At 53.1% G+C, this 24,640-nt stretch overlaps 1 protein-coding gene across 3 annotated transcripts in view; it reads right to left on the reverse strand.

The window, feature by feature from the left end:
* The window catches only part of DPYSL5 (dihydropyrimidinase like 5), a 62,981-nt gene extending 43,854 nt beyond the window's left edge, over positions 1-19,127 (reverse strand). Inside the window, exon 1 of one of the 3 annotated variants that reach the window (XM_072143931.1) lies at positions 18,981-19,127. The gene's annotated coding sequence lies outside the window, so the exon portion shown is untranslated. Of the gene's footprint in view, positions 1-18,870 lie in introns of all 3 variants that reach the window. The other 2 variants (XM_072143930.1, XM_072143932.1) reach the window with 2 other exon arrangements.
* Positions 19,128-24,640: the final 5,513 nt, after the last annotated feature.

A 24,640-nucleotide genomic window follows, 5' to 3' on the forward strand; every position in this document is an offset into this window, starting at 1 on the left:
GTGGGTATACTCCTGCAGGGGATGGTTTCGGCCTTTCTTCCAGGAATGGGAGACAGGAGGGCAAGTGAAGGATCTTCGTACACCGCATGGGCATCTTCCGGCTTACGCTACCCCGGTTCTGAAGGTGATTCGTCGGTGGGGTCTGGGAATGTGGGAGATCAGGACCATGTCGAGGAAAGTCCTTGACAAGAGGGTTCTGTTGACCCATTTCAAGAAGCCTCTGGCCCTCAGGGATTGCCCAAGTCGGGATCTGGGGGTGGGTTTGAGTTTATTGAATTCCATCAGGATCCCCTTGAAGTTTTGGGACGTGACTTGGCGCTGCTTCCATGGAAAGCTGTGTGTGAGGGACAATCTGAAGTGTAGGAGCTCTGAGGAAAGGGGTTGTCCCCGGGAGGAGTGCGGTGGCCTGCTGGAGAGCATGGACCACTTCCTGCTTCAGTGCCCCTTTAACACAGAGGTGTACAACCGGGTGGGCGCTTCCATCCATTGGCCCGGGTTGGCCGGTCTCTCCTATGCGGAGTGGGCCTATGGAGCATTCAGAGGCCTGGGTGGCCGGGACCGATGCACGTTATTCCTAGTTAGCCTAGTGGTCAGGTACCACACGTGGAACGCACGGTGTTTAGTGTCGACGCAGCGTAAAATCCTCCCAGTGGATGAGGTGGTTAGGAACATTCTGGGTGACCTGGTGAAGGTGCGCTCTCTGGAGTATGAGAGGCTGGGCACGGGGAGGGCCTCTCTCCTTTGGAGGGGGTTCTCCTTTAGTGTCCCTTAGTCTGTCGTCTCCTCTCCTGGTGTGGGGCTGATGCTGCACAGTAGATTTTTGTTTTGTATCTGGGCATGTAGTGATGTAGGGGCTTGCAGGCGCCGAACCTGGGCTTTATGTGGTTTGGATTTATGTTGTTTAGACTTTATTTGTATTCTGTTTTCTTTGTTATGTTGTAAATACTGTATATATTGTATATATTGTATATAATGGGGTTTGGGATTAGTGTTAGGTTGGGAGGGGGGTGATGGTGGTTGGGAGGGGGGTGATGGTGATGGGATTTACGAACTGACTTGGGACTCTATGACCCTGGGCACTGGTCTGGACTACTTAACGCAAACTTTGGACGTTAGACCAGTGTCTGGGGGGAAGGGGAGGGTGCGGGCGAGGGATCTAGTGCAGTGTAGTGTTGTGTGTATTTGTTATTATATATTTAAAAAAATAAAAAAATAAAAATAAAAAAAAAAAATGGGTGTGGGATGTGATCTGTGTGGGGTGGTTTGTTATTAGAGGGTGTGTTTTATTTGTGGGTGTGGCTTGTCTTATTGTTTATTGGTTCGGTTTAGGTTGTAATAATCGGTTGGGTGGGGGTTGTGGTATTTGGTGTTCATTCATTTTGGTGTATTGTAAGTTATTGTTTTTTGCTAGGTGTGAATGGGGCTGGACCAGCAGGTAAGATATTGTATATATTGTATATTATGTTTTTGCATTGTTATGTTTTTTACTTTTATATAAAATAAAAGATCTACAGGATGTAACTCAGGATCAGTACAGGATAAGTAATGTCATGTATGTACACAGTGACTGCACCAGCAGCAGAATAGTGAGTGCAGCTCTGGAGTATAATACAGGATGTAACTCAGGATCAGTACAGGATAAGTAATGTCATGTATGTACACAGTGACTGCACCAGCAGCAGAATAGTGAGTGCAGCTCTGGGGTATAATACAGGATGTAACTCAGGATCAGTACAGGATAAGTAATGTCATGTATGTACACAGTGACTGCACCAGCAGCAGAATAGTGAGTGCAGCTCTGGGGTATAATACAGGATGTAACTCGGGATCAGTACAGGGTAAGTAATGTCATGTATGTACACAGTGACTGCACCAGCAGCAGAATAGTGAGTGCAGCTCTGGGGTATAATACAGGATGTAACTCAGGATCAGTACAGGATAAGTAATGTCATGTATGTACACAGTGACTGCACCAGCAGCAGAATAGTGAGTGCAGCTCTGGGGTATAACACAGGATGTAACTCAGGATCAGTACAGGATAAGTAATGTCATGTATGTACACAGTGACTGCACCAGCAGCAGAATAGTGAGTGCAGCTCTGGGGTATAATACAGGATGTAACTCAGGATCAGTACAGGATAAGTAATGTCATGTATGTACACAGTGACTGCACCAGCAGCAGAATAGTGAGTGCAGCTCTGGGGTATAATACAGGATGTAACTCAGGATCAGTACAGGATAAGTAATGTCATGTATGTACAGTGACTGCACCAGCAGCAGAATAGTGAGTGCAGCTCTGGGGTATAATACAGGATGTAACTCAGGATCAGTACAGGATAAGTAATGTCATGTATGTACACAGTGACTGCACCAGCAGAATAGTGAGTGCAGCTCTGGGGTATAATACAGGATGTAACTCAGGATCAGTACAGGATAAGTAATATCATGTATGTACACAGTGACTGCACCAGCAGCAGAATAGTGAGTGCAGCTCTGGAGTATAATACAGGATGTAACTCAGGATCAGTACAGGATAAGTAATGTCATGTATGTACACAGTGACTGCACCAGCAGCAGAATAGTGAGTGCAGCTCTGGAGTATAATACAGGATGTAACTCAGGATCAGTACAGGATAAGTAATGTCATGTATGTACACAGTGACTGCACCAGCAGCAGAATAGTGAGTGCAGCTCTGGGGTATAATACAGGATGTAACTCAGGATCAGTACAGGATAAGTAATGTCATGTATGTACACAGTGACTGCACCAGCAGCAGAATAGTGAGTGCAGCTCTGGGGTATAATACAGGATGTAACTCAGGTTCAGTACAGGATAAGTAATGTCATGTATGTACACAGTGACTGCACCAGCAGCAGAATAGTGAGTGCAGCTCTGGGGTATAACACAGGATGTAACTCAGGATCAGTACAGGATAAGTAATGTCATGTATGTACACAGTGACTGCACCAGCAGCAGAATAGTGAGTGCAGCTCTGGGGTATAATACAGGATGTAACTCAGGATCAGTACAGGATAAGTAATGTCATGTATGTACACAGTGACTGCACCAGCAGCAGAATAGTGAGTGCAGCTCTGGGGTATAATACAGGATGTAACTCAGGATCAGTACAGGATAAGTAATGTCATGTATGTACAGTGACTGCACCAGCAGCAGAATAGTGAGTGCAGCTCTGGAGTATAATACAGGATGTAACTCAGGATCAGTACAGGATAAGTAATGTCATGTATATACACAGTGACTGCACCCACAGCAGAATAGTGAGTGCAGCTCTGGAGTATAATACAGGATGTAACTCAGGATCAGTACAGGATAAGTAATAGCATGTATGTACACAGTGACTGCACCAGCAGCAGAATAGTGAGTGCATCTCTGGGGTATAATACAGGATGTAACTCAGGATCAGTACAGGATAAGTAATGTCATGTATGTACACAGTGACTGCACCAGCAGCAGCATAGTGAGTGCAGCTCTGGAGGCGGTTACCTCGTTAGAGGAGGGTGTGTCTGTGTGTGGAGCTGCTGTGTGTTTGTGCTCCTGAGCTCCTGGAGGATCCATCTACCTACCCAGGGCCTGCTCTCTCCTCTCCCAGGGAGGGAGTTAGGTTCTGGGGATGAGCGAGGGAGCCGACTCCCAGGCTCCTGCTTCCCGGGCCAGGCCGGCGGGGGGCAGGGGTAGCCAGCTACCGGCCAGCGCTATGGAGGACTCAGGGGTGAGACGTTCCACCAGGAGTCGTAGTAATACTGCTCCTGCTCCCCCTGGGTCTAATGTGAAGCGGCGCAGCAAGAACCTGGATGTCGGTGCGGGTGGGAGCGGTCCTTCCGGGGCTAGAGATATGTAGCGGAGTGCTCACAGGGGTAAGGCTGACCATGCGGGTGGAGGCTGGGCGGTGCAGGGACCCCGGGAGTCTTTGTCCACCTATGCCTCCCGGGTCCAGAGCCACCTCTGTGAGTACGAAGAGGCGACCAAGACCATCAGGAGGCTCTGGGAGGAGCTGCGTTGTGCCCGTGCCAGGGTGAATACAGCAATGGGGAAGCAGAGGACGGAGATTACCGGTGAAATTAAAAGACTAAAATCGGACATTGAAAAGCTTATTATAAGAATGACTTTTATTAGTAACAACAGCGGACCATTTAAAGACAAATTATTAAATGACGACAGATTTGCAGACATGGCTGATAACAGAGAGCAAAGGCTGAAGGGGTTGCAGCCTGCGAGCCAGGTGGAGAAGGAGGATGATGATGATGACGAGCAGCAGTTCCCACCTGGCGGCCTGTAGGAAGATCAGCAGGCCTCGTGCAGTGGGCCCCCTGCAGGACAGCCAGCAGTAACACCTCACTCGGGGGAGGACAGTGACACCGGCAGCCAGGGAGGGGCGCTCATGGCGGAGATCCGGCTGCTCGAGTCCCCAGTGCACATGGAGAACTTTTCTTTTGGTGCTGAACTCCCAGAGGAAGCCGCTGGGGGGAGCAGCCGGAGGAAGAGTAAGAAGACCAGGCCCAAGCAGCAAGAAGAGGTACGTTTCATCTTTACCCCCCTCCCTGTACACCCCCCCGGGCAAAGCGCAGGGTCAGCTCACTGTGCAAGCCCTGCTACCCAAACCCCCCCGAGTTCTGCTGTGGACCCGGTGCAAAGGTGCAGGCAGATTACAGGTGTGACATCTGATGTGGCGATGGGCTCCGTCTCTGTTTGTGGTAACAGTGGGGGAGCAGGGGAGGCATCGGCCGCAAGGCCGGACAGTCAGGGCGGCTCGGCAGTGGCGATAACATCAAAATCCAGTGCTGTGGTGCGTCCCCTGGTGGGAGGGGGGGGATAGCCCGGCACTGGTGGCAGCTTCCGGTGCCTCGGCGCCTCTTCATGCTGTTGCCGCTGATCACTTAGTTGAGGGGCGGCGGCAGTGTGGAGGGGTCGCTGAGGCTGAGGGCTCCGGACCTCCCAGACAAAAAGTGTTATTCTGTGTTGGTGTTGGGGATAATGCACATTCTGTGGAGACTGGAGATCAGCGGCGCCTCACACCGGCTAAAGTGCAGCGGCGAATGTTACCAAGCCCCAGGAGAAGTAAAATAACATCTGCTACCGATGATGCGGAGGAAACAAGTGTGACAAGAGTTGTGGTCCCCTCTGGGCGATGCGCTGCGAGGGGACCCCTGTCCCTTGTGCCTGAAGATGCGGAGGTGGTCATGTCCCCTGATGTTGGTGCTGGTCCAGCCAGTGTGAGTGGTGTCAGTAATGTTGTGGTGGATAATGTGAGTGGTGCAAAAACATTACCAGTTATGGGGGTGAGTGATGGAGTGACTGGTGGTGCGGGTGGCATGGAGGTGGGTAGTGTTAATGTGGTGGGTGCAGGGGTTGGTCCGGTTGCTCCCCCAGTGGCGGCCCCTATTAAGAGCTATGCCAGTGTCGCTGCTGGGGAAAGTACGATCAATGTAGCGGGGCAGGAGGTTGATTTGTCGTTTTGGATAGAGAGGCACGGCCTGTCTGCCTTCCGAGAGCAAAGAGGCAGGGAGACACTATGGTCGCTCCCGACAACCGGGCCGGGTGCTAACCGTAGGAATGTGGTCAGTCTTCGGTGGCGTGGCAGTGATGTGTGTCCCCCTCGGGCACGGGTAGTTGAGCTGCTGCTGAAGATGGACTTCAAGGCGACTGACATCTTTGCCTTGATCCATCCCTATGGTACATCTGAGTTTGATATCAGCTTTGTTCGGCCGGAGGGGCTTGAGCTCTTCTGGTCCAACTATGAGCTGAGATACAACGAGCCCGAGTGGCGGGACTTTGCTGTGCAAGCAGTGTCCCGCCAGAGCGAACTCAAGAAAGTGACCGTTCTTACCCGTAACGAATCACTATCTTGCTTTGACATCATGACCTGGATGAATCGTTATGGAGAGGTGCTAGGATTACCAGAGAAAAATCGTGATGAGTATGGTATCTGGTCAGGGGCCTGGACCTTCATGGTGAAGTTGAGACGTTCAGGTAACTCAGTCGCCCACATCCCTTCATCAGCCTTCCTGGGGAGGGATCGGATCCTGATCTTCTACCGGGGGCAGCCTAAGCTGTGTCACAGGTGCGGTGACCCCACACATTTGGGGTGTCGGCCATCTCGCTGCATCCTGCACAGGGCAGATTAGGTGTAACCTGTGTGGTGATCTCGGTCACCCGTACAGTCGTTGTCCTCTTTCCTTCGCTAATGCAGTCTTTACCTCAGCGGATGAAAGCCATGAGGCTGAATCTCTGGGGAGGGGACTAGCAGAGGCGGAGGAATGGAGGGGCCAGGGAAGAAAGACAGAAAAAAGACGCCTGCCCAGCTAAGGTGTCTAGAGAAGCGTCAACAGGAGAGAGAGCGGGGGGAGTCTCGGGCTGCTGGGACAACCTCTGGCGCTATCCTGGAGACCACACCTGTCGCTGAGGCCCCAGGGGATGATGTACTGGATGAGGAGGTCAGGAGGATCGAGAGAGAGGAAGGTGCCACGTCCTCAGACTCCTCCCATTATGAGAGTATGGACGAGGATAATAGGGCGTGGCTAGAGGAAAAGCGTAAGCGTGGCACCAAAAAGAAGAAAAAGGGTAAAAAGAAGGGAGGTGTAAGATCTTCTCCCTCCCTGACTAAGGTACCCAAGGAAGGTGCAACCGACTTTCAAATCGATTCCTGGCCCTGGATGGAGCCTCTCCTGCTGATGGAGGGGCTAAAGGTTAAGGGAGGAGCCTGCAGCGGGTCCCGAGTCCCCCCTGGGGAGTCGGGGTCCTCAGAAGGGGAGACTGGCCCAGAGTCTGGAGACGAGGATGAGGGGGCAGGTCCTGGATCTGCCCCTGAAGCATCAGAGGTGCGGGAGATGGACACCACAATATGTCTAAAAAGGGGGTGTTCATTTCCCGAGGGTGGTGGTAAGATGGGTAAAAAGAAAGCCGTCTATCTCAATCACTCATGATGGCGGCACCCACTCCGTTGACGCTGGCGTCCATTAATGTCGCCAGCATTAAGTCTGATGCGGCCAGATTTGCGGCCTTTTATTTTCTCTGCTGTGTTGAAGCCGACTTTTTATTTTTGCAGGAGACCAGGCTGCCAGATTTGGCGGCCGTGTATAAAGCTAAGAGGGAATGGAGACACGGGCCTTCCTATTGGTCTCTTGCGGCCGAGCCGTATAGCGGAGTGGCGGTGCTTTTTACCGCACCGGTAGAATGCCGACGAGTTATTGAGTTAGAAATGGGGAGGTGCCTGATCCTGGATGTCCTCATGAAGGGACAAGAACTTCGTCTTATTAACATCTATGGTCCCCAGTCCAAGTGGGACAGGAAGTGTCTCTTTATGAGGATCAAGCCCTACCTTTTTACAAGTCGGCAGGTGGTCTTTGGAGGGGACTTCAATGCTGTCACGAGGTCCCAGGATAGGGGAGGTTCCAGAGACAAGCAGACTTATGATAGCGTAGCACTTAATAGCATAGCTAGTGAGGCTCGCCTGGTGGATGTCCACATCCGGCACACCCCAGGCCACGCGGGGTTCACCTATTATAGGGGTAGCTGCAGGTCTAGAATAGAATTTTTTTATTTAAAGGAGGAAGCCATTTCTTCAGCAGTGTCCGTTGTTGAGGTGGAGTTCTCCGACCACTGTCTAATTCTGTTTTCTCTGAATGTTACAGAGACCCCCCGGATGGGAAGAGGCTACTGGAAGCTCAATTCGTCTCTCCTGGAAGAAGCAGAGATCAGAAAATCCTTTGAGGACTTTCTTCAGAGCCAGGTTCCATTGCTGGGCCTTTGTAGCAGTAAGTCAGAGTGGTGGGAGATGCTCAAGAAAAGGGTGGCGAGATTCTTCCGCCAGCTCTCGAGCCTCAGGAGCCTGCACAGGTACCGCCCGTATCAGGGCCTGAGGAGGAAACTCGAGCATCTCGTCTCGACTGGAGGTAGTCGTGAGGACATCTCCAGAGTGAAATCTTTGCTGAAGAGGTGTCGGTGCGATAGACACGCATCTTTGGTTACTGAGAGGGATTACGGGAAATACCGCTCGCCCGACCCTTACAGGAACTGCAAGATGTCAGTGAATGGTAAAGTTGTCACGGGACTGGTTGACAGTACGGGATCCCTGAAAAGGTCCAGATCAGGGATTCTGGAGGTCGTCAGATCCTTCTACTCACACCTTTTGGGCAGGAAGGATCTAGATCTGGATGTGAGTGTCTTTCCTCGGGCACTCTGCCGTAGTCAATGAGGAGGTCTGCCCTGATCATCCTGTCAAAGGGTAAGGACCGATCTCGTATTGAGAACTGGCGGCCCATAGCGCTTCTCAATGCGGACAGGAAGGTTTTGGCAAAGGTGCTGTTTAATCGGCTGGTGCAGTTTGCACCCCGGCTCCTTTCGGGGACCCAGCACTGCTCTGTTCCAGGCCGCAGTAAATTTAGTGCTGTGCTTTGTGTCCGGGAGGCAGTGGAGCAGGGCAGGGCTGGTAACTGGAAGGGGTACTTGCTGTCCTTGGATCAGGCAAAAGCGTTTGATCGGGTTAACCACGAGTACCTCTGGTCTGTCCTTCTGAGGTATGGCCTGCCGGGGGAGTTTGTCAATTGGCTGAAAGTTTTGTACGCAGGGGCAGAGAGTTTCCCGCTTGTGAACGGTTGGATTGGCCTCTCTTTTGAGGTCTGGTCTGGTGTTCGCCAGGGTTGTTCTCTGAGCCCACTACTGTACGTGTTCGCGATTGATCCATTCCTTAGGAGGGTTGATCGTGGGCCGTTGGTGGGAGTCGGGATGGATCGGGCAGCACCAGAAGCCACTCTTAGAGTGGTAGCGTATGCCGATGATGTCACCGTTTTCGTGTCCTCGGGAGGGGAGGCGCAATGGGTGATGTCAGAGGTTGACCGCTACTCAGAGGCTTCTGGGTCCAAGATCAACCGGGATAAGTGTGAGAGTCTCTGGCTGGGAGAGGGGGATCCAGGCTTTGATCTCCCGGACACTCTTCCAAAGTTCTCGGCATCGAATTTGGCCAGGGGGATTACCCCATGCAAAACTGGGATGGCAGGCTTAAGATCGCCGCTCAGAAGGTGGACCAGTGGAAGGGTTGGTCTTTGACCCTCAGGGAAAGGGTTAATCCACTGGTTCTTCCAGCTATTATAGGGGAATAGGCTGAACCTTATCAAGAGGGAGGTTACTTACCGCACGAGGAGACAAGGAGGGTTGTGTATGGTCAACCCTGTGGTGTTCCTAGTGAATACCTTTCTTAAGATCAATGTTGCAAACCTCTGGAAAGAGAGGGCTCCTCCGTGGGTATACTCCTGCAGGGGATGGTTTCGGCCTGTCTTCCAGGAATGGGAGACAGGAGGACAAGTGAAGGATCTCCGCACACCACATGGGCATCTTCTGGCTTACGCTACCCCGGTTCTGAAGGTGATTCGCCGGTGGGGTCTGGGAATGTGGGAGATCAGGACCATGTAGAGGAAAGTCCTTGACAAAAGGGTTCTGTTGACCCATTTCCAGAAATAAGTCAGGATCTGGGTGTGGGTTTGAGTTTATTGAATTCTATCAGGATCCCCTTGAAGTTTTGGGACGTGATTTGGCGCTGCTTCCATGGAAAGCTGTGTGTGAGGGACAATCTGAAGTGTAGGAGCTCTGAGGAAAGGGGTTGTCCCCGGGAGGAGTGCGGTGGCCTGCTGGAGAGCGTGGACCACTTCCTGCTTCAGTGCCCCTTTATCACAGAGGTGTACAACCGGGTGGGCGCTTCCATCCATTGGCCCGGGTTGGCCGGTCTCTCCTATGCGGAGTGGGCCTATGGAGCATTTAGAGGCCTGGGTGGCCAGGACCGCTGCACGTTATTCCTAGTTAGTCTAGTGGTCAGGTACCACACGTGGAACGCATGGTGTTTAGTGTCGACGCAGCGTAAAATCCTCCCGGTGGATGAGGTGGTTATGAACATTCTGGGTGACCTGGTGAAGGTGCGCTCTCTGGAGTATGAGAGGCTGGGCACGGGGAACACCTCTATCCTTAGTGCCCCTTAGTCTGTCCTCTCCCTCCTGGTGAAGGTGCGCTCTCTGGAGTATGAGGGGCTGGGCACGGGGAGGGCCTCTCTCCTTAGTGTCCCTTAGTCTGTCCTCTCCCCTCCTGGTGAAGGTGCGCTCTCTGGAGTATGAGAGGCTAGGCACGGGGAGCACCTCTCTCCTTAGTGTCCCTTATTCTGTCCTCTCCCTCCTGGTGAAGGTGCGCTCTCTGGAGTATGAGAGGCTGGGCACAGGGAGGACCTCTCTCCTTAGTGTCCCTTAGTCTGTCCTCTCCCTCCTGGTGAAGGTGCGCTCTCTGGAGTATGAGAGGCTGGGCACGGGGAGGACCTCTCTCCTTAGTGTCCCTTAGTCTGTCCTCTCCCCCCTGGTGAAGGTGCGCTCTCTGGAGTATGAGAGGCTGGGCACGGGGAGGACCTCTCTCCTTAGTGTCCCTTAGTCTGTTCGATCAATGTAGCGGGGCAGGAGGTTGATTTGTCGTTTTGGATAGAGAGGCACGGCCTGTCTGCCTTCCGAGAGCAAAGAGGCAGGGAGACACTATGGTCGCTCCCGACAACCGGGCCGGGTGCTAACCGTAGGAATGTGGTCAGTCTTCGGTGGCGTGGCAGTGATGTGTGTCCCCCTCGGGCACGGGTAGTTGAGCTGCTGCTGAAGATGGACTTCAAGGCAACTGACATCTTTGCCTTGATCCATCCCTATGGTACATCTGAGTTTGATATCAGCTTTGTTCGGCCGGAGGGGCTTGAGCTCTTCTGGTCCAACTATGAGCTGAGATACAACGAGCCCGAGTGGCGGGACTTTGCTGTGCAAGCAGTGTCCCGCCAGAGCGAACTCAAGAAAGTGACCGTTCTTACCCGTAACGAATCATGGGAAGAGGCTACTGGAAGCTCAATTCGTCTCTCCTGGAAGAAGCAGAGATCAGAAAATCCTTTGAGGACTTTCTTCAGAGCCAGGTTCCATTGCTGGGCCTTTGTAGCAGTAAGTCAGAGTGGTGGGAGATGCTCAAGAAAAGGGTGGCGAGATTCTTCCGCCAGCTCTCGAGCCTCAGGAGCCTGCACAGGTACCGCCCGTATCAGGGCCTGAGGAGGAAACTCGAGCATCTCGTCTCGACTGGAGGTAGTCGTGAGGACATCTCCAGAGTGAAATCTTTGCTGAAGAGGTGTCGGTGCGATAGACACGCATCTTTGGTTACTGAGAGGGATTACGGGAAATACCGCTCGCCCGACCCTTACAGGAACTGCAAGATGTCAGTGAATGGTAAAGTTGTCACGGGACTGGTTGACAGTACGGGATCCCTGAAAAGGTCCAGATCAGGGATTCTGGAGGTCGTCAGATCCTTCTACTCACACCTTTTGGGCAGGAAGGATCTAGATCTGGATGTGAGTGTCTTTCCTCGGGCACTCTGCCGTAGTCAATGAGGAGGTCTGCCCTGATCATCCTGTCAAAGGGTAAGGACCGATCTCGTATTGAGAACTGGCGGCCCATAGCGCTTCTCAATGCGGACAGGAAGGTTTTGGCAAAGGTGCTGTTTAATCGGCTGGTGCAGTTTGCACCCCGGCTCCTTTCGGGGACCCAGCACTGCTCTGTTCCAGGCCGCAGTAAATTTAGTGCTGTGCTTTGTGTCCGGGAGGCAGTGGAGCAGGGCAGGGCTGGTAACTGGAAGGGGTACTTGCTGTCCTTGGATCAGGCAAAAGCGTTTCATCGGGTTAACCACGAGTACCTCTGGTCTGTCCTTCTGAGGTATGGCCTGCCGGGGGAGTTTGTCAATTGGCTGAAAGTTTTGTACGCAGGGGCAGAGAGTTTCCCGCTTGTGAACGGTTGGATTGGCCTCTCTTTTGAGGTCTGGTCTGGTGTTCGCCAGGGTTGTTCTCTGAGCCCACTACTGTACGTGTTCGCGATTGATCCATTCCTTAGGAGGGTTGATCGTGGGCCGTTGGTGGGAGTCGGGATGGATCGGGCAGCACCAGAAGCCACTCTTAGAGTGGTAGCGTATGCCGATGATGTCACCGTTTTCGTGTCCTCGGGAGGGGAGGCGCAATGGGTGATGTCAGAGGTTGACCGCTACTCAGAGGCTTCTGGGTCCAAGATCAACCGGGATAAGTGTGAGAGTCTCTGGCTGGGAGAGGGGGATCCAGGCTTTGATCTCCCGGACACTCTTCCAAAGTTCTCGGCATCGAATTTGGCCAGGGGGATTACCCCATGCAAAACTGGGATGGCAGGCTTAAGATCGCCGCTCAGAAGGTGGACCAGTGGAAGGGTTGGTCTTTGACCCTCAGGGAAAGGGTTAATCCACTGGTTCTTCCAGCTATTATAGGGGAATAGGCTGAACCTTATCAAGAGGGAGGTTACTTACCGCACGAGGAGACAAGGAGGGTTGTGTATGGTCAACCCTGTGGTGTTCCTAGTGAATACCTTTCTTAAGATCAATGTTGCAAACCTCTGGAAAGAGAGGGCTCCTCCGTGGGTATACTCCTGCAGGGGATGGTTTCGGCCTGTCTTCCAGGAATGGGAGACAGGAGGACAAGTGAAGGATCTCCGCACACCACATGGGCATCTTCTGGCTTACGCTACCCCGGTTCTGAAGGTGATTCGCCGGTGGGGTCTGGGAATGTGGGAGATCAGGACCATGTAGAGGAAAGTTCTTGACAAAAGGGTTTTGTTGACCCATTTCCAGAAATAAGTCAGGATCTGGGGGTGGGTTTGAGTTTATTGAATTCTATCAGGATCCCCTTGAAGTTTTGGGACGTGACTTGGCGCTGCTTCCATGGAAAGCTGTGTGTGAGGGACAATCTGAAGTGTAGGAGCTCTGAGGAAAGGGGTTGTCCGCGGGAGGAGTGCGGTGGCCTGCTGGAGAGCGTGGACCACTTCCTGCTTCAGTGCCCCTTTATCACAGAGGTGTACAACCGGGTGGGCGCTTCCATCCATTGGCCCGGGTTGGCCGGTCTCTCCTATGCGGAGTGGGCCTATGGAGCATTTAGAGGCCTGGGTGGCCAGGACCGCTGCACGTTATTCCTAGTTAGTCTAGTGGTCAGGTACCACACGTGGAACGCATGGTGTTTAGTGTCGACGCAGCGTAAAATCCTCCCGGTGGATGAGGTGGTTATGAACATTCTGGGTGACCTGGTGAAGGTGCGCTCTCTGGAGTATGAGAGGCTGGGCACGGGGAACACCTCTATCCTTAGTGCCCCTTAGTCTGTCCTCTCCCTCCTGGTGAAGGTGCGCTCTCTGGAGTATGAGGGGCTGGGCACGGGGAGGGCCTCTCTCCTTAGTGTCCCTTAGTCTGTCCTCTCCCCTCCTGGTGAAGGTGCGCTCTCTGGAGTATGAGAGGCTAGGCACGGGGAGCACCTCTCTCCTTAGTGTCCCTTATTCTGTCCTCTCCCTCCTGGTGAAGGTGCGCTCTCTGGAGTATGAGAGGCTGGGCACGGGGAGGACCTCTCTCCTTAGTGCCCCTTAGTCTGTCCTCTCCACCCTGGTGAAGGTGCGCTCTCTGGAGTATGAGAGGCTGGGCACGGGGAGGACCTCTCTCCTTAGTGTCCCTTAGTCTGTTCTCTCCCTCGTGGTGAAGGTGCGCTCTCTGGAGTATGAGAGGCTGGGCACGGGGAGGACCTCTCTCCTTAGTGCCCCTTAGTCTGTCCTCTTCCCCCCTGGTGAAGGTGCGCTCTCTGCAGTATGAGAGGCTGGGCACGGGGAGGACCTCTCTCCTTAGTGTCCCTTAGTCTGTCCTCTTCCCCCCTGGTGAAGGTGCGCTCTCTGGAGTATGAGAGGCTGGGCACGGGGAGGGACTCTCTCCTTTAGTGTTGGATGGTAGCCCAGTGTCTGAGGGGATGTGGGGTTTTTATTTTAGTATACTGTGTATTTTGTGCTTGTTCGGAAGTGGGATGTGTTATTTGTGTGTCTGGTCTGTTATTAGAGGAGGTATTTACACTCAGCGGCCACTTTATTAGGTCCACCATGCTAGTAACGGGTTGGACCCCCTTTTGCCTTCAGAACTGCCTCAATTCTTCGTGGCATAGATACAACAAGGTGCTGGAAGCCCCTCAGAGATTTTGCTCCATATTGACATGATGGCATCACACAGTTGCCGCAGATTTGTCGGCTGCACATCCATGATGCGAATCTCCCGTTCCACCACATCCCAAAGATGCTCTATTGGATTGAGATCTGGTGACTGTGGAGACCATTTGAGTCCAGTGACCTCATTGTCATGTTCAAGAAACGAGTCTGAGATGATTCCAGCTTTATGACCAGCCGCATTATCCTGCTGAAAGTAGCCATCAGATGTTACAGGGTACATTGTGGTCATAAAGGGATGGACATGGGCAGCAACAATACTCAGGTAGGCTGTGGCGTTGTACCAAGGGGCCCAAAGACACCATGACACCAGCACCACCAGCCTGAGCCGCTGATACAAGGCAGGATGGATCCATGACACCACCACCACCAGCCTGACCCGCTGATACAAGGCAGGATGGATCCATGACACCACCAGCACCAGCCTGAACCGTTGATACAAGGCAGGATGGATCCATGACACCACCACCACCAGCCTGAGCCGCTGATACAAGGCAGGATGGATCCATGACACCACCACCACCAGCCTGAGCCGCTGATACAAGGCAGGATGGATCCATGACCCCACCACCACCAGCCTGAGCCGCTGACACAAGGCGGGATGGATCCATGACACCACCAGCACCAGCCTGACCCGCTGATACAAGGCAGGATGGATCCATGACACCACCACCAGCCTGAGCCGCTGATACAAGGCAGGATGGATCCATGACACCACCACCACCAGCCTGAGCCGCTGATACAAGGCAGGATGGATCCATGACACCAGCACCACCAGCCTGAGCCGCTGATACAAGGCAGGACCCTACCATCCGAATGTCCAAATTCTGACCCTACCATCCGAATGTCGCAGCAGAAATCGAGACTCATCAGACCAGGCAACGTTTTTCCAATCTTCTACTGTCCAATTTCGATGAGCTTGTGCAAATTGTAGCCTCAGTTTCCTGTTCTTAGCTGAAAGGAGTGGCACCCGGTGTGGTCTTCTGCTGCTGTAGCCCATCTGCCTCAAAGTTCGACGTACTGTGCGTTCAGAGATGCTCTTCTGCCTACCTTGGTTGTAACGCGTGGCGATTTGAGTCACTGTTGCCTTTCTATCAGCTCGAACCAGTCTGCCCATTCTCCTCTGACCTCTGGCATGAACAAGGCATTTCCGCCCACAGAACTGCCGCTCACTGGATGTTTTTTCTTTTTCGGACCATTCTCTGTAAACCCTAGAGATGGTTGTGCGTGAAAATCCCAGTAGATCAGCAGTTTCTGAAATACTCAGACCAGCCCTTCTGGCACCAACAACCATGCCACGTTCACAGGCCACAAATCACCTTTCTTCCCCATACTGATGCTCGGGAGAACTGCAGGAGATTGTCTTGACCATGTCTACATGCCTAAATGCACTGAGTTGCCACCATGTGATTGGCTGATTAGAAATTAAGTGTTAACGAGCAGTTGGACAGGTGTACCTAATAAAGTGGCCGGTGAGTGTATGTTCATGTATGTTCTTTGTGGGTCTTTTGATGGGTTTGGTTTATGCTGTGATAGTTGGTTGGGTGGGGTTGTGGGATTTCGTGGGCTGCACCAGTAGGTGAGTTATTGTAAATATTCTGTATATAATGTTTGGTTTATGTTTTGTGTTATTATATTTTATACTTTATATTTGAATAAAGATTTACAGGATGTAACTCAGAATCAGTACAGGATAAGTAATATAAGGGGTGCTGTAGGGTTGGGGGGCAGATATTGGGGTGATGTGAGGTTGGGGGGCAGATACCTGGGTGCTTTAGGGTTGGGGGGCAGATACTGGGATGCTGTAGGGTTGGGGGGCAGATATTGGGGTGATGTGAGGTTGGGGGGCAGATACCTGGGTGCTGTAGGGTTGGGGGGAAGATACCTGGGTGCTGTAGGGTTGGGGGGCAGATACCTGGGTGCTGTAGGGTTGGGGGGAAGATACCTGGGTGCTGTAGGGTTGGGGGGCAGATACCTGGGTGCTGTAGGGTTGGGGGGCAGATACCTGGGTGCTGTAGGGTTGGGGGGCAGATATTGGGGTGATGTGAGGTTGGGGGGCAGATACCTGGGTGCTTTAGGGTTGGGGGGCAGATACTGGGATGCTGTAGGGTTGGGGGGCAGATATTGGGGTGATGTGAGGTTGGGGGGCAGATACCTGGGTGCTGTAGGGTTGGGGGGAAGATACCTGGGTGCTGTAGGGTTGGGGGGCAGATACCTGGGTGCTGTAGGGTTGGGGGGAAGATACCTGGGTGCTGTAGGGTTGGGGGGAAGATACCTGGGTGCTGTAGGGTTGGGGGGAAGATACCTGGGTGCTGTAGGGTTGGGGGGCAGATACCTGGGTGCTGTAGGGTTGGGGGGGCAGATACCTGGGTGCTGTAGGGTTGGGGGGAAGATACCTGGGTGCTGTAGGGTTGGGGGGCAGATACCTGGGTGCTGTAGGGTTGGGGGGCAGATACCTGGGTGCTGTAGGGTTGGGGGGAAGATACCTGGGTGCTGTAGGGTTGGGGGGCAGATACCTGGGTGCTGTAGGGTTGGGGGGGCAGATACCTGGGTGCTGTAGGGTTGGGGGGGCAGATACCTGGGTGCTGTAGGGTTGGGGGGGGCAGATACCTGGGTGCTGTAGGGTTGGGGGGGCAGATACCTGGGTGCTGTAGGGTTGGGGGGAAGATACCTGGGTGCTGTAGGGTTGGGGGGCAGATACCTGGGTGCTGTAGGGTTGGGGGGAAGATACCTGGCTGCTGTAGGGTTGGGGGGAAGATACCTGGGTGCTGTAGGGTTGGGGGGCAGATACCTGGGTGCTGTAGGGTTGGGGGGAAGATACCTGGGTGCTGTAGGGTTGGGGGGGCAGATACCTGGGTGCTGTAGGGTTGGGGGGGGCAGATACCTGGGTGCTGTATGGTTGGGGGGGCAGATACCTGGGTGCTGTAGGGTTGGGGGGCAGATACCTGGGTGCTCTAGGGTTGGGGGGCAGATACCTGGCAGCTGTAGGGTTGGGGGGCAGATACTGGGGTGATGTAGGGTTTTGGGGGGGCAGATACCTGGGTGCTGTAGGGTTGGGGGGCAGATACCTGGGTGCTGTAGGGTTGGGGGGCAGATACCTGGCAGCTGTAGGGTTGGGGGGCAGATACTGGGGTGATGTAGGGTTTTGGGGGGGCAGATACCTGGGTGCTGTAGGGTTGGGGGGCAGATACCTGGGTGCTGTAGGGTTGGGGGGGCAGATACCTGGGTGCTGTAGGGTTGGGGGGCAGATACCTGGGTGCTCTAGGGTTGGGGGGCAGATACCTGGCAGCTGTAGGGTTGGGGGGCAGATACTGGGGTGATGTAGGGTTTTGGGGGGGCAGATACCTGGGTGCTGTAGGGTTGGGGGGCAGATACCTGGCTGCTGTAGGGTTGGGGGGCAGATACCTGTGTGCTGTAGGGTTGGGGGGCAGATACTGGGGTGATGTAGGGTTGGGGGCAGATACCTGGGTGCTGTAGGGTTGGGGGGCAGATACTGGGGTGATGTAGGGTTGGGGGGCAGATACCTGGGTGCTGTAGGGTTGGGGGGCAGATACCTGGGTGCTGTAGGGTTGGGGGGCAGATACCTGGCTTCTGTTGGGTTGGGGGGCAGATACCGGGGTGCTGTAGGGTTGGAGGGCAGATACCTGGGTGCTGTAGGGTTGGAGGGCAGATACCTGGGTGCTGTAGGGTTGGGGGGCAGATACCGGGGTGCTGTAGGGTTGGGGGCAGATACCTGGGTGCTGTAGGGTTGGGGGGCAGATACCTGGGTGCTGTAGGGTTGGAGGGCAGATACCTGGGTGCTGTAGGGTTGGGGGGCAGATACCGGGGTGCTGTAGGGTTGGGGGCAGATACCTGGGTGCTGTAGGGTTGGGGGCAGATACCTGGGTGCTGTAGGGTTGGGGGCAGATACCTGGGTGCTGTAGGGTTGGGGGGCAGATACCGGGGTGCTGTAGGTTTGGGGGGCGATGATGTAGATGGGTTCTCTGTAGATAGGAGGCCGCTGTGGGAAGATGATGATGTGGGTGTAATGGATGAATAGCCGGGGGAGCAGGAGCTCTAACAGGAGCAGGTGCTGGATGATGGGGGTATATGATGGGGGTTGTGATGGATGATGGGGGGTGATGATGGATGATGGGGGTTATATGATGGATGAGGGGGATTTATATGATGGATGATGGAAGTATATGATGGATGATGGGGGTTGTGATGGATGATGGGGGGTATATGATGGGATGATGGGGGTTGTGATGGATGATGGGGGGTATATGATGGATGATGGGGGTATATGATGGGATGATGGGGGTATATGATGGGATGATGGGGGTATATGATGGGATGATGGGGGTATATGATGGGATGATGGGGGTATATGATGGGATGATGGGGGTTGTGATGGATGATGGGGGTATATGATGGGATGATGGGGGTATATGATGGGATGATGGGGGTTGTGATGGATGATGGGGGTATATGATGGATGATGGGGGTATATGATGGGATGATGGGGGTTGTGATGGATGATGGGGGTATATGATGGATGATGGGGGTATATGATGGATGATGGGGGTATATGATGGGATGATGGGGGTATATGATGGATGATGGGGGTTGTGATGGATGATGGGGGTTATATGATGGGATGATGGGGGTATATGATGGATGATGGGGGTGCTGGTGCTCTGTAGATGACATGCAGTTACAGTAGATGGTGATGTATGATGGGATGATGGGGGGTGTAATTGGGGAATATGATGGGGGTGCTGCTGCTGTGTGGAGGCGGTGATGATGGATGTTCTGGTACCGGTGTGTCGGTACCTGCAGTGGCTCCGGGCGGTGCCGGTGATGTGTGATGTGATGTGCGGTGTTGGTTCGGTACCTGCAGTGGCTCCGGGCTGGGCCGGTGATGTGCGCTGCTGGTTCGGTACCTGCAGTGGCTCCGGGCGGTGCCGGTGATGTGCGGTGCTGGTCCGGGCTGTGCTGGGTTGGGTCGGGCTCCTCTCTCCGTGCGCCTCTCACAGCAGCCTGGAACACTGGAGACACAGGAGGGCGGGACCTCAGCTCTGACTGACAGTCGCACGGCCAATCATAACGCGGGACCTGTGACAGCAGGGTAGGATGCGCACTGCAGACTGATGTGATTGGTCGGGACGCGTTGTAGTTCTCATCCTTCTCCTGTCCGTGTGTTTAATCCTTCCAGAGGACTTCATGTCCCATCATGCCTCGCGGCGGGCGGCTGCCGGGGGCTGGAGGCGGTGGTGGTCTCTGGAGAAGGATTGTCTGATGGTTTCCATGGAGACCGGTGTACCTGACAATGACTCCGGCCTACCTACCCCCACCCTGACCCCGGGAACTACCCCCTCCCTGACCCCGGGACCTACCTCCACCTGACCCCAGGACCTACCCCCACCCTGACCCCGAGACCTACCCCCACCCTGACCCCGGGAACTATCCCCACCCTGACCCCGGGACCTACCCCCACCCTGACCCCGAGACCTACCCTCACCCTGACCCCGGGACCTACCTCTGCCTGACCCCGGGACCTACCCCCGCCCTGACCGTGGCACCTACCCCCACCCTGATCACAGCACTACCTCACCCCCAGCACTGTGGGGTTACACTACAGGCACTAGGGGGGCACTTACCTCTACCCCTAGCGCTTTTAGCGCTTTGCACATTTGTTTGTGACAGGATTACCCTGGTGCGGGGTGTTATAAGTGTCTTATAGGGTGGTCCACACTTACTGCGGCTGTAACTTAGTGGTATGAGGCTACAAAAATACTGACCACAACATAGGGTCAAAGTAATTGTCCCCTAATAGGGCCGCCAAAACAAAATCCTATCCAGGTGGGGTCATTGTGGCCACCGGTGTAGACCATGGGGCACTGACCCTGGTACTCGGCCTCTACAGGACCTGCTGTAGGGTTAGAGAAGGAGTTGCTGGTCCTTCTTTTGGGACAGTTCGTGATGGACTTCACCCTTGTCAGCCCCCCGGTGTAGTCTGCAGTGGCTCCCCAGTACTTGACTCAGCTGTAGGGGGCGCACAAGAAAGCGCCGCTGCCTGTGTCTCCCATTGGCTGCCAAACCCCCTACAGTTCATTCACAATTTTACTGTATTTTCAAGCACCAGAAGACTGAGAGGTCGGTAGGACTGACCGGTATGAAGAGTTTACTGCCTGGAGAACGTGTATATCACCTGTGTGCATATGGACCATCTGTAGACACGTCACGTCTTGTATGCTGATCATCTGTATACACCGACCCAGATACGGACCCTCTGCTTATATGTAGTATCAGTAGATATGGACCCTCCGTTTATATGTAGTATTGTCAGGCACCAGAGGTAGTGGACCCACTGGACTACCGCGGATGATGGCGTAAGCCAACACCTGGGAGCGGAGTCTAAGTTGCACCCGGTTTTTACCAGAGCCCACTGCAAAGCGGCGTGGTACCATCAGGTCGCTCCACAGGCTTGACTTTTGTTCGCAGTGGCAGCCAAGGGGAAGTACAGAATCGTAAGGCAAGCTCGTGGTCGGGGACAGGCAGGAGGTCGAGACAGGCAGCACAGGATCGGAGTCAATAATGTAACCGGGGTCACAACAGGAAATCACGGAGGAAACACAGGGCATCATGGACAATCTTTCTCAATGGCTATACGGCACATAGATCCGGCAGGGAGAGGCTGGATTATAAGGGATTCTGGGAATGGCCAGCGTCAATCAATGGTGCGCTTGCCCTTTAAATCTTCGAGAGCTGGCGCGCATAGCCTAGGAAACGGGGATGTGCATGCACGACCGCCGGAGCAGGAACCAGGATAGGTAAGTGAGATTACGGGCGTGCTGGAGCACAGAGAGGAGCACGGGTGAGCCCGCGATCCGAGCCAGCACCCATGACAGTATTCCCTCCCGTTCTCGCCCCACCCCCCCTCTTCTTGGTCTGGAACAATATCTGCAGGAGACCACAATGCAGTCATCCAAGAAGAACCACTTACCCCTCACTGTCTTTACGTCCAGGAGCTCTTTTACCTTGAAGATGTCAGTGGAGTCAGCCTCAGGAGCAGGAGGAGGAACTTGCCGGGAGAAGTGGTTCAAAATGACTGACTTAAGGAGAGACACGTGGAAGGAGTTCAGGATGTGCATGGTGGGAGGAAGGTGCAGCATATAGGCCACAGGATTGATGCGCCTCAGCACCTCGAAAGGACCCAGGAAACATGGACCAAGTTTGTAACCGGGGATCTTTAGCCGGACATACCTGGAAGACAACCAGACTTTGTCACCTGGAGAGAAGAAAGGAGGAGGACTGCGTTTCTTGTCGGCCTGGATCTTGATTCCCGCTGAAGCTTGTAGCAAGGGAGTCTGCTCCCAAATGGACTTCCTGGACCAACTCTTCAACGGCAGGAACGTCCGAGGACACAGGTAGAGGAGGGCGTGGGTACAGTCCATAAATTATGAAAAATGAAGTGGAACCGACAGATGCTGACTCCAGAGAGTTATTAAAAAAACTCAGCCCATGGCAACAGAGTGGACCAGTCGTCCTGTGGGCAGCAATAAAATGGCGGAGGTAGCAGCCCAGAGTCTGGTTAACTCTTTACACTTGACCATTAGACTGATGTGATAGGCATCACATTGATTGGGTGATTGGGCAGAAGAAAAGTCCAATTTCACTTGAAGCTGGCTGCACAGGGATCGCCAGAATTTAGAAACAATGTGCAGGAGAAGTCCATGGAGCCGGAAGATGTGAAGGAAGAACACACTGGCAAGGTGTGGAGCATTCAGCAGACCTGGCAGAGGAACAAAATGGGTCATTTTGGAAAACTGGTCAGTTACCTTCTGAAGAAAACCAGCAGGTTTGAGACAAGACGGCTTATTTCGGGCACTGGGAAGCTAAGGATCTGAGCTCAGGGCATAATCAGCACGTCGCTGAAATCACTAGTGGATGTCTGACGGGAGAGGAGCCCTACCACATGGCTCACCATGAACCACCTGTCATCAGAAAAGTATCAGAAGTGACCGATACCGACAGATAGGAGCCTGACTTTACCTACACGTAGATTTTGCTTCTGAAAAAAAGTTTATTTATAGCAAGGAACTGCTCCCTGCACGTGATGTGAGATAGAAGAAACCATTGCCCCTTGTGTAATTGTCGGTAAATGCCGGGGCTGTAATGTACAAACCGATTTCCTACCAGATCAGTAAAGTTGATAGAATTGAAGGAGTCAACCTACTTCAGATAAATGCTGGCCGATGACTCGAGGAGAGAAGAGACACAAGACAATGGGGCAGATTTACTTACCCGGTCCATTTGCGATCCAGCGGCGCGTTCTCAGCGGTGGATTCGGGTCCGGACGGGATTTATCAAGGTAGTTCCTCCGCCGTCCACCAGGTGGCGCTGCTGCGCTGAAGAGCATCGGAACGCACTGGAATACACCGAGCAGGCCTGAGTGAAGGTAACAGATTTTTTCTTTTAAATGCTGCGATTTTTCCGTATCCGTCGGGTTTTCGTTCGGCCACGCCCCCCGAATTCCATCACGTGCATGCCGGCACCGATGCACCACAATCAGATCGCGTGCGCCAAAATCCCAGGGCAATTCAGGGAAAATCAGCGCAATTCGGAAATATTCGGGTAACACGTCGGGAAAACGCGAATCGGGCCCTTAGTAAATGTCCCCCAATGTATTCTCGGTTCATTCCAGTAATGGTGCTGTCAGACAGGGTGTTCTTGGACCAGTTTTAGACGGACTGAAAACACATGGGGGCTTATTCTTGCCAGAATTTGTACTGTTTTCGGGATTTGCACGACTTTGACAGGTTTTTAACAGGTGTCTGGGCTGGGATGGCGTCACATGCGATAGTTTTTTTTGGCGCAGCTGCTTCCATGTAACACAAATTAGAGGGGTGGCGTGCCGTCTGACAATCCGACTGATTCGGACTGAGCGCGGGATTTAACTTTCAAATTGTGTCGCAAGACAATGGACTTACATGCACCAGGAAGAAGAAGGTGAACTCCGGGGACCTGAGCGGGGAAGCGACACATCCTTTTCGGTGAACACACAATCATTTTCGGTGAACACCGCGGACCGGGTAAGTAAATGTGCCCCAAGTGTAGGCAGCTGTGAAATTAATTAAAAGCAGCCAAACTCATGGTAAACAGAACAAAAACACATGCATTTTCAGTCCATCTAAAACCAGTCCAGAAATGCCCCGTGTCTTAGAACGTCCCATGTGGCAGCACCCTAAATCCTGTAAATACTGAAGTTTGTGGAAACAAACTTGCCATGGGCAACAGGCTCAACATCTACCACACAGTATAGAAGATTGTCCAGAACTTGTAGGACCTGGTCCACTCCTTGGAGAAGTACCAGAAGCCACCGCTGTATTGGACAATGTTATCAGAGGGCGCACACGTAATCTTTGGTTCTGTGTTCAGCTGCTTGTAATGAGTTAATCAGCTTCTGCTATTTATAACCTACCTGCGCTTTATCCACTGCCTGTCAGTATACTCTGCTGTATATTTATCTTTGTTCTACACTGTCTAGAGCCTGTTGTACCCGGTTCTCTTTGGCTTTACTACATGCCGCATTGGCCGACTCAGTTACCTTCTGTTGCAGGTTGGACTTGGCCTATCCATGCTAGGACAGATATCCCATGGTGGAACCTAAGCAATTGATTGACGTGAGGTGCAGTTAATTCTCCCAAACTGGGTGGTAAGCAAAGAGGAGCCGGATGCTGACCTCAGGGTGGGACATAGCCATAACTTTTTGGGGGCCTCCGAAAAGACCCCCCAGAATTTACCCCTGAGTGCAAGTACTGGCTTCATCACGTGCCGACTGGACACGATTTATAGCTAAAATAAGCTCTTACTGCACCTAAGGATCCATATTTCTGTTCTAACAGGACTGTATACAGAATGTGAACTCTTACAATGTGATGAGACAAGAATCCTGAAATACAACGTCGTCACAAACTTCACCATTGAACTCTCCGATACGGTTCTAACACGCCGCAGCAAGTCCAACCTGCTTTGCGGCGGGCTCTAGTGACATGACGGCTATGCTAAAGAGGATTGTATGGATGGGTGGAAGCTCCATAAAGGGGCCACAAAACGTGCCAGATATGATATAGATGAGGGGAAGCTCCATGTAGGGCCCAGACAATGTGCCGGCTATGCTATAGACAATTATACAGATGGGCATGTCAGCTAGGCAGCAATTTCCGGTGCTGCTTACATAGTAGATACTGTTGTATATTGTGAACTTCTGATGACAGGAGGCTGCAGGTTGTCTCACACCAGACTCCATCGTGCCGCCACTATTGTTTCCATGGTGATTGTGCAAGTCTCGGGAGCGTGAAGCGTGCTCGGTATTAGGCCGATGGCTGAGATTATGTGCGTGACAGAAGGTTTATATCACTCAGACGCTTCTAGATAAGTCGGCGGGGGTAATCCTTTCTACATATTCCAGAGTAGGCGTGACATGTCTGTAGCTTCCACAGAGTCTCCTGCTCATGAGGCCACACTGTACTGTAATAGATCTGGACTCTTGATAGAGCTGGTCAAATAGGGCTGGTCCGCTGCCGGTACCACGCTCTAC

Source organism: Engystomops pustulosus, chromosome 3 (genome assembly GCF_040894005.1).
Source record: "Engystomops pustulosus chromosome 3, aEngPut4.maternal, whole genome shotgun sequence".
Classification (NCBI taxonomy): Eukaryota; Metazoa; Chordata; class Amphibia; order Anura; family Leptodactylidae; genus Engystomops; species Engystomops pustulosus.